Source organism: Maylandia zebra, linkage group LG6, assembly GCF_041146795.1.
Source record: "Maylandia zebra isolate NMK-2024a linkage group LG6, Mzebra_GT3a, whole genome shotgun sequence".
NCBI classification, from domain to species: domain Eukaryota; kingdom Metazoa; phylum Chordata; class Actinopteri; order Cichliformes; family Cichlidae; genus Maylandia; species Maylandia zebra.
In genome coordinates this window covers 38,701,211-38,709,282 of record NC_135172.1, presented here as the reverse complement: position 1 = coordinate 38,709,282, position 8,072 = coordinate 38,701,211, and positions in this window count along the sequence as shown.

Here is an 8,072-nt window from a genome sequence, read left to right as displayed (position 1 = left end):
TGGTAAAGACCTATAGTAAACGTTTGACCTCTGTTATTGCCAACAAAGGTTATGTTACAAAGTATTGAGTTGTATTTTTGTTATTGACCAAATACTTATTTTCCACCCTGATTTACGAATAAATTCTTTACAAATCCTACCATGTGGATTCATGGATTTTTTTTTCACATTCTGTCTCTCACAGTTGAAGTGTACCTCTGGTGCAAATTACTGACCTCTGTCATCATTTTAGGTGGGGGAACTTGCACAATCGGTGGCTGACTAAATACTTTTTTGCCCCACTGTACATGTTTTTGAATTTCCTGCTTGTAGTTGTAGTTATAAGATAAGGTAATTGTCAGTGTAAGGTAAGGGTGTGTGCACCTCTGAGGTGAGCTTGATGTAGATTTTTGCAATAATGTCAACATTTACCGACAAAAGGAACCTGAGCTCCACACTCAAACTGTCATGGTCCTGGGCCATGTTGGCCCAGTATTCTTGGTTCCTTGTATTTTCACTCCTTATTTAGGCCATGTTTTCTTAGGTGTCCTGTTGTGGTGTTCCCTAAGTGTTTTCCCTTTGTGACTCTTACCCCCTTTGTGCCCCTCTGTGTATTTATGAGCTCTCGTCTCTCTTTGTGTTTAGTCCATGTTTCCCCCAGCCTGTTATGTCTGTGTTCTCCCCGTGCTCTCTCTCCTCCTGTCTGAACCTCTGTGTACTTCCTGTTTTACTTTGACAGTCTCTCGTCAGTATGCGTCATGTTGTGTTCACTCCTGCCCTGTCTCGTTATGTTTATCAGTGTCACCTGTGTTCCCCACCTGTGTGTAATCTCCCTGTGTTCTCTGAGTGTATTTAAGTTGTGTCTTCTGTCATGGTAGTTGCTGGTTCGTCTGTGTTGTTTCCCCTCGGTCTCCCTGCGTCTTCCCGTATGTATTTCCCCGGACCTCCCTGCATCCTCGTTTCTGGTTTGTGTTATTAGTTCTACCCAGTTTAGGTTTTCCTGTTTCATGGTACCCACACTGTTGCTGTTTGTATTTTCGGTTGTCAAATAAACACTCATCTGCACCAGAGCTGCCGCATTTTGGGTCCTATTTCAACTCCACACGGCTTGCCCCGCAAACCGTGACAGAACGAACCAGCCACCATGGACCCAGCGGCAGTCAATCCGTCCGAGGAGCTCCAGGATGACATCGGCTACAATGTGGAGATCCTCCTCGGGCTGTGGCTGGAGAATCCTCCGTACGAGCTTCGCCGCGCCGTGGAAGGTCGGCTACAACGGCTCTTTTCCGGCCTGCCATGGCTACTAAATTCACTTCCTCCGACCATGCAGGCTTTTCTCCGGCACACACCCCACCTTCTCTCAGCCACTCCCGCCTCGCTGCCCGACTCGCCGGATGCGATCTTGCCCGGCTGGACGTTCGGACTTCTAATTCGCTGGCTGTGGTGAGTGAGGACTGTTTTCCATTTGCGGACTGTATGACTGTTCATTCAGGGGCGGTGTTCTGTGCGGCAGATGACTTTGTGAACAGCATATCACCTCCCCCGCAGCCACTCTCAGCCCAGTTAGCTCCCCCGCAGCCACTCTCAGCCCAGTTAGCTCCCCCGCAGCCACCCTCAGCTCAGTCTCCAGTGCCACCCTCAGCTCAGTCTCCAGTGCCACCCTCAGCTCAGTCTCCAGTGCCGCCTGTAGCGCAGGCCCCAGTAGCTCCAGTGCCGCCTGTAGCGCAGGCCCCAGTAGCTCCAGTGCCGCCTGTAGCGCAGGCCCCAGTAGCTCTGGCTCCAGCATTACCGGTTCCACTCGTTCACTCCATGCAGGGAGAAAGCCTAAGTCCTACTCAAGGTGCTTTTCATGGTTCAGCCGCCATTGGCACTGTTTGCCGCTCCAGGGCTTCCCCAGAGGCTAGGTCCCAGTCCTCAGCTGATTCTGGACCCCTGGAGTTTAAGCAGCCACCTGGGAAGTGCCCCGTGTCAGTGTTGTCTGAGCAGGGCCAGTGCTCAGCACAGCACCCATTTCCTTCATGTCTGCCAGTGGACTCCATGCCTGCTGGCTTTGTGATGGCTTCTGCTGGAGGGTCCAAGGGGCCCGTCCAGCCTTCGTCTCTAGTCTCCGCTGGAGGGTCCGAGGGACCGCTCCGGCCTTCGTCTCGTGTCTCCGCTGGAGGGTCCGACGGACCGCTCCGGCCTTTGTCTCCTGTTTCAGCTGGGGGGCCCGAGGAGCCCGTCCAGCAGCCTTCCTCGTCAGCTGGTGGTTCCGGAGAACCACACCAGCCTCATGCCTCGTCGGCTGGAGGGTCCGAGGGGCCCGTTCGGCCTCCTGTCTCCGCTGGAGGGTCCGAGGGGCCCGTTCGGCCTCCTGTCTCCGCTGGAGGGTCCGAGGGGCCCGTTCGGCCTCCTGTCTCCGCTGGAGGGTCCGAGGGGCCCGTTCAGCCTCACGCCGCGTCAGCTGGAGGGCCCGAGGAGCCTGTCCAGCTGCCACCTGCGGCCGCCTCGTCGTCGCCTGGTCCAGCTTCATCCGAGTCTTCGTCGTTGCCTGGTCCAGCTTCATCCGAGTCTTCGTCGTCGCCTGGTCCAGCTTCAGCCTGTGCTTCGCCTGGTCCGGCCTCATCAGAGTCTTCATCCTCGTCTGGTCTGGCCTCATCAGAGTCTTCATCCTCGTCTGGTCCGGCCTCTGCTTCTGCTACGCCTGGTCCGGCCTCTGCTTCTGCTACGCCTGGTCCGGCCTCTGCTTCTGCTACGCCTGGTCCTGCGGCTGTTATGCCGCCGCCCAAGCCTCGTTCTGCACCTCGATATCGCCGGCCATTTTCCGGGCCACCTGCTGGACGTCACCACCATCGGGGTCGGCCCCCTGAACTGCTCCGTGGTCTCCTTCGTTGCCGCCGCTGCCTTCCGCACGGCCGGCCCCCGGACCGCCATCGCCTGAGTGGCCGCCGTTGCCTTCCGCACGGCCGGCCCCCGGACCGCCGTCGCCTGAGTGGCCGCCGTTGCCGTCCACACAGCCGGCCTCCCGAACTGTATCCACGTCGCCGCCGTTGCCGTCCGCACGGTTGGCCCCCTGAACTCTTCTGTTTTGGACTCCTGTGCTGCCGGCCCCCTGGACCTTTCTGTTTTGGACTCCTGTGCTGCCGGCCCCCTGGACCTTTCTGTTTTGGACTCCGTTTTTCTTGGGCTGTGGTGTGTTTCGTTTCATTGGTTTTCTTGGGTTGGGTCTCGTGTTTTGTTTTTCCTTTTTGTCTTTTGGCCTTCTGGTGCTCCTGTTTTGTTTTGCCTCGAGCCCTCCGTCCTGGACCCCCGCCGCCCGACCTGGTTGGGTTGTTTTCTGTTTTTTCTGGCTGTTTTTCTTGTTGGGCTGTCTGGAGCCAGCCTTTGAGGGGGGGGGGTACTGTCATGGTCCTGGGCCACGTTGGCCCAGTATTCTTGGTTCCTTGTATTTTCACTCCTTATTTAGGCCATGTTTTCTGAGGTGTCCTGTTGTGGTGTTCCCTAAGTGTTTTCCCTTTGTGACTCTTACCCCCTTTGTGCCCCTCTGTGTATTTATGAGCTCTCGTCTCTCTTTGTGTTTAGTCCATGTTTCCCCCAGCCTGTTATGTCTGTGTTCTCCCCGTGCTCTCTCTCCTCCTGTCTGAACCTCTGTGTACTTCCTGTTTTACTTTGACAGTCTCTCGTCAGTATGCGTCATGTTGTGTTCACTCCTGCCCTGTCTCGTTATGTTTATCAGTGTCACCTGTGTTCCCCACCTGTGTGTAATCTCCCTGTGTTCTCTGAGTGTATTTAAGTTGTGTCTTCTGTCATGGTAGTTGCTGGTTCGTCTGTGTTGTTTCCCCTCGGTCTCCCTGCGTCTTCCCGTATGTATTTCCCCGGACCTCCCTGCATCCTCGTTTCTGGTTTGTGTTATTAGTTCTACCCAGTTTAGGTTTTCCTGTTTCATGGTACCCACACCGTTGCTGTTTGTATTTTCGGTTGTCAAATAAACACTCATCTGCACCAGAGCTGCCGCATTTTGGGTCCTATTTCAACTCCACACGGCTTGCCCCGCAAACCGTGACACAAACAGCTTTAAAAAGACAAAGCAGGACTTCCCGGTTTTGCTTAGACTACATCAATATATTGATGTCCATTTTGCCATCTCTGGAGGATGTCAAGGATTTCAAATAGGTGATGGAGTATGTCACATACCTTTCAATTTCTTGTGTATTCATGTCAAATGGCCGTGGAGAGATCGATCTGCTGCACAAAATGATGTATGCACGCATCATGTGATGAGGTACAGGGCTGAGGTTTTAGGCTGAGAACCCTGTAATTCATTACAGCTGTGTGAGTGTTCATAGCTGTGTGTGTATATATGTGAGAATGCGATGTGTGATTCATAAGATGAAACCCGCCTGGCTATGAGGGAACTCATTAGACTCCTGTCGTCTCACCTCCCGGTTGGAAAAATACCTGGCATCTGGGAGTTTATATTCCCTCTTCGTTACAACTCTCTCATTCTCACTCTTTATTGCTGCCACACTCTTTGCCACAAAATCCAAGAGCAATCACCAATCAATCTTGTACACTCACCTTGTTCTCTTCTGCTGCTAACTACCTCTTGCCTTCTTCTGTTTTTGTTCTTCAAGTATTCAGCTGAGTTTTCACTCAAATTCAGACACATCATCGTCTCCCGCCTTTGTATCATAACCCATTACAGCTCATCAGGCTCATCGCCTCATCCCTCTGTAATCATGTCATCTGTGCATTTTAAACCATCCTTCTTACGTCACCTAAGTTATCTATCACTCTTCTGCCTTGTCTCCTCTATACTGAGGATCTGCTTTTCTTTATACTCCCAAGTGATTGCTTGTCACTGCTGATTGTATGACTTTGACACTTCTCTCCCCTGCTGTCTTGTCACCTACCCCATACCTAAAATTTTACTTTGTCGCCATGGAGATTCTGTCTGCTTGTGCAAGTCATGTCACAGGTTTGGTGCAGGTGAAAGAGGTATGATGCAGGGAGCCTTTTCATGACAAGTCTTGTCACATAAGAAAGTGAGTAGAAGAAAAGAAGAATCAAGGACAACCAAGGAGGCATCAGAAAAAGTCTCTTTGCTGAATCCATGAAATGCTCCTGTGGAGCGCAGCTACAAGTTCTACCCCAAAGAAGACTTATTTTGGGGAATAAGTTGCTAACCTCTGTATTTAGGTGTTTTTGAAGGTGAAAACGTAAAAATAACCAATCCAAAATAAATCAGTTACAAATACAACAGTGCTATTGTGTTAGCAAATGACTAATAATGATTTACAGTTTAAATATGTTCAAATGAAAAACCCTACCTGCAGACAGAGAAAATTTAAGTAAAAAGTTAGTTTGTTATGTCTTACATGGTTTATGTATTCTATTAGAAAATATTATTTATTTTACCCTTTACCATTCAGCGCGCTTGTGTGGTTAAAGTGATTAGTTTAGTTAAAGTATTTTAACCATCTGTGTAACTTTGTGCTGAACATTGGGGGGCTGGGCTGGGGTGGGGGTGGGGGTGGGGGGGGTGTCTAAATAAAGAAATAAATCTGGGTGAGTTCCCAGATGATTAAACATGCAACTATTTTGCTGGTAATACCTGAAATGAGTACAGAAAATCAACAGCCTATTTATGCAAGATAAGTCATAATTTTATTGGGCGGATTATATTGGTTGGGTCTGATTTTTTTTTTTTGGAAATTACGTCCCTGACTTTAACCGAAATCAAACATTTCCCACTATTTAACGGGAAATCATGTCTAAATCATGTCAGTTTGTTTGTTTGTTTGTTTGTTTTTCATCCTGACTCAAGTTGGAGTATTATTTTTTTTTTTATTTCTGAACATAACTGAACCTCAGCCATAAGGGTTTTGTTAAAAACTATAATCATGACCCTGATCCCTGAAGACCACTTCCTCACCAGTAAAAGATGCCAGCCATTTTGACAACATAGCAGTATTTGACACCTTTGAAAGAAACTATGTGGAATTACTACAATGATTATCTCATTATTATCACATTGTTTTTTCACTTGATTAATTGCATCACCACTAACTTACTGCAAATTAAAAATGACCGTATGAAAGTAACCACGAAGTAAAGATGTGTGTCATATTTTTGGCTTTACTCTGTCTGTATGGTATAATTTTACTACATTTTCCCCCTCCTTCACCATACATCTCTGCTCTAACCCTTCTGTCCCCTCTGCTCCTCTGCCCTCTCCTTGCTGCTGCGATTCACAGGGTAATGGTGCTTGTCGTCTGGAGTCTGTTCCATCGATACGTGGTTCCTCTGTCTGAACTGGATGGGTCATCCTGCGTTTACATTCCCAGCCACTGGTCTTCCATCCAGTCAAACTGTAATTAAAAGTTCCTCTCCCATCTCTGCTAACTCACCATTTTGTCTGCAGGCAAATATTTCTGTCATCCTTTCCTATTTCATCGAGTTTCAGTCATCACTGTCACCTTTGCCTCTTAACATTTTTTTTATCTTAATACTGTTCATATGGCACAAATGCTGTGCACCACAGCAAAATTTGGTTGCAAATGTTCCACAAAAACCAGTGACAGCCTTTGTAGGGATGTTTTTGTACTCTTTTCTTTATAATGGTAATATGAAAATCCCCTAAGGTATCACATTAAACAAAGAATCTGCAGTATGTCTGCAAACTGCAGAACTCACAATGAGACCTTTTAGTGCCTTGAAGTAATCACTTGCAAGCCACACGGGGAGAGGAATAAAGCATGCCAAGCACAAAAGGAGAACTCATAACCATTAAAGTCAGTACAGTAATTGAATGAAAGGTGGGCAGCTGTTTTAGTGTCTAGGGCACAGGTATGTGTTCTAACAAGATGGTGGGATGCAGAGCTTTTATGGTTGTTACAGTAGGTGTTGCATCATTAGATTTTAAGGGCTGTTTCAGTATTTGGTTTGGACGTAGTCAGATGTGAAATCGCAAAAAGGAGAAGGGTGTCATTATGACAGGCAGTTTGACACAATGATGGATTGACAGAAAGTACAGTCATCACATCATCTTCAGTCTACATATACACAGTGTGTATATGCTTGCTTGTTTGTGTTTCCTGTATTGGACTATGGATATGTGTGCACTGGTGTGGCTCAGAGCGTAGGTGAAGGCACTGGCAGGCATTTCTATCAGCTGGTAAATTCTTATCTTGGAAGCCCACATAAACACAATTGCACATCAGTATGCAAGAAAGGATCTTTGTGGTGGCAATGTGGAACAGTTATAAAAGAGGAATGAGTTGTGTTTGTGCACGAGCACATGTGTTTGTGTGTAATTCTCAGCATGGGAATAGAGAGCAGGTTTTCAGCCACCGTGGCATATGGTGTGCACCCAGGTGATGAGCCAGTCTCAAGTACAGGCCTTTTTTGTGCGCATATGTGTGGGTTCATGGGTGTAATATGTGTGTGCGCATGTGTGGGTGTGTGTGTGTTTTGTGTGCACGCTTCTTTCACTCTGATGACCATCTGTGTCCTGCTCTTCAAAGCAGCCCTTTCTGCCCAGCCCCATAGACAAATGAATTATTAAAATGCTTTTCCAGGTGACACCCAAACCATTTGTTACCCCTTCTCTGACGGGGCAGACACAGACTTCAGGAAACAATCACTCTGAGTCCTCACCCATATCCTCCCACCTGATCCCCTATCAACTCTGTACAGCCCTTTCTGATCCACTTTGCTGTCCCCATGTGGTAATCGTTGACATCTTCATGTGCCTGTAGCACTCCTTTACCACCATTGTCCACTTATTTGATGTCTCTCCATCCTTATTCCCCCATTTCTTTGCCTCTCAATTGACTCCATGCTTAATTTGGTCTCTTCCTTTCTCTCTCACGCGTAGTCCTTTTCTTATACACTCTTTCTCTCTTTCTCTTCCTGTCCAAAAAAGTCAATCTTTCTCCCAGCTCCAGCCTCAGGGACTGCGACCGCTTGAGGAATCCAATAAGGTTGATTAAGTGATGACAGTATAATTACAGCAATGGCACGGGCACAATCAATCTCTTGCTTCCCGAATAGGATAAATGAGCCAACCTGGGTCATCAGCATATGGGAGATAACTTCACTCAGAGCATACT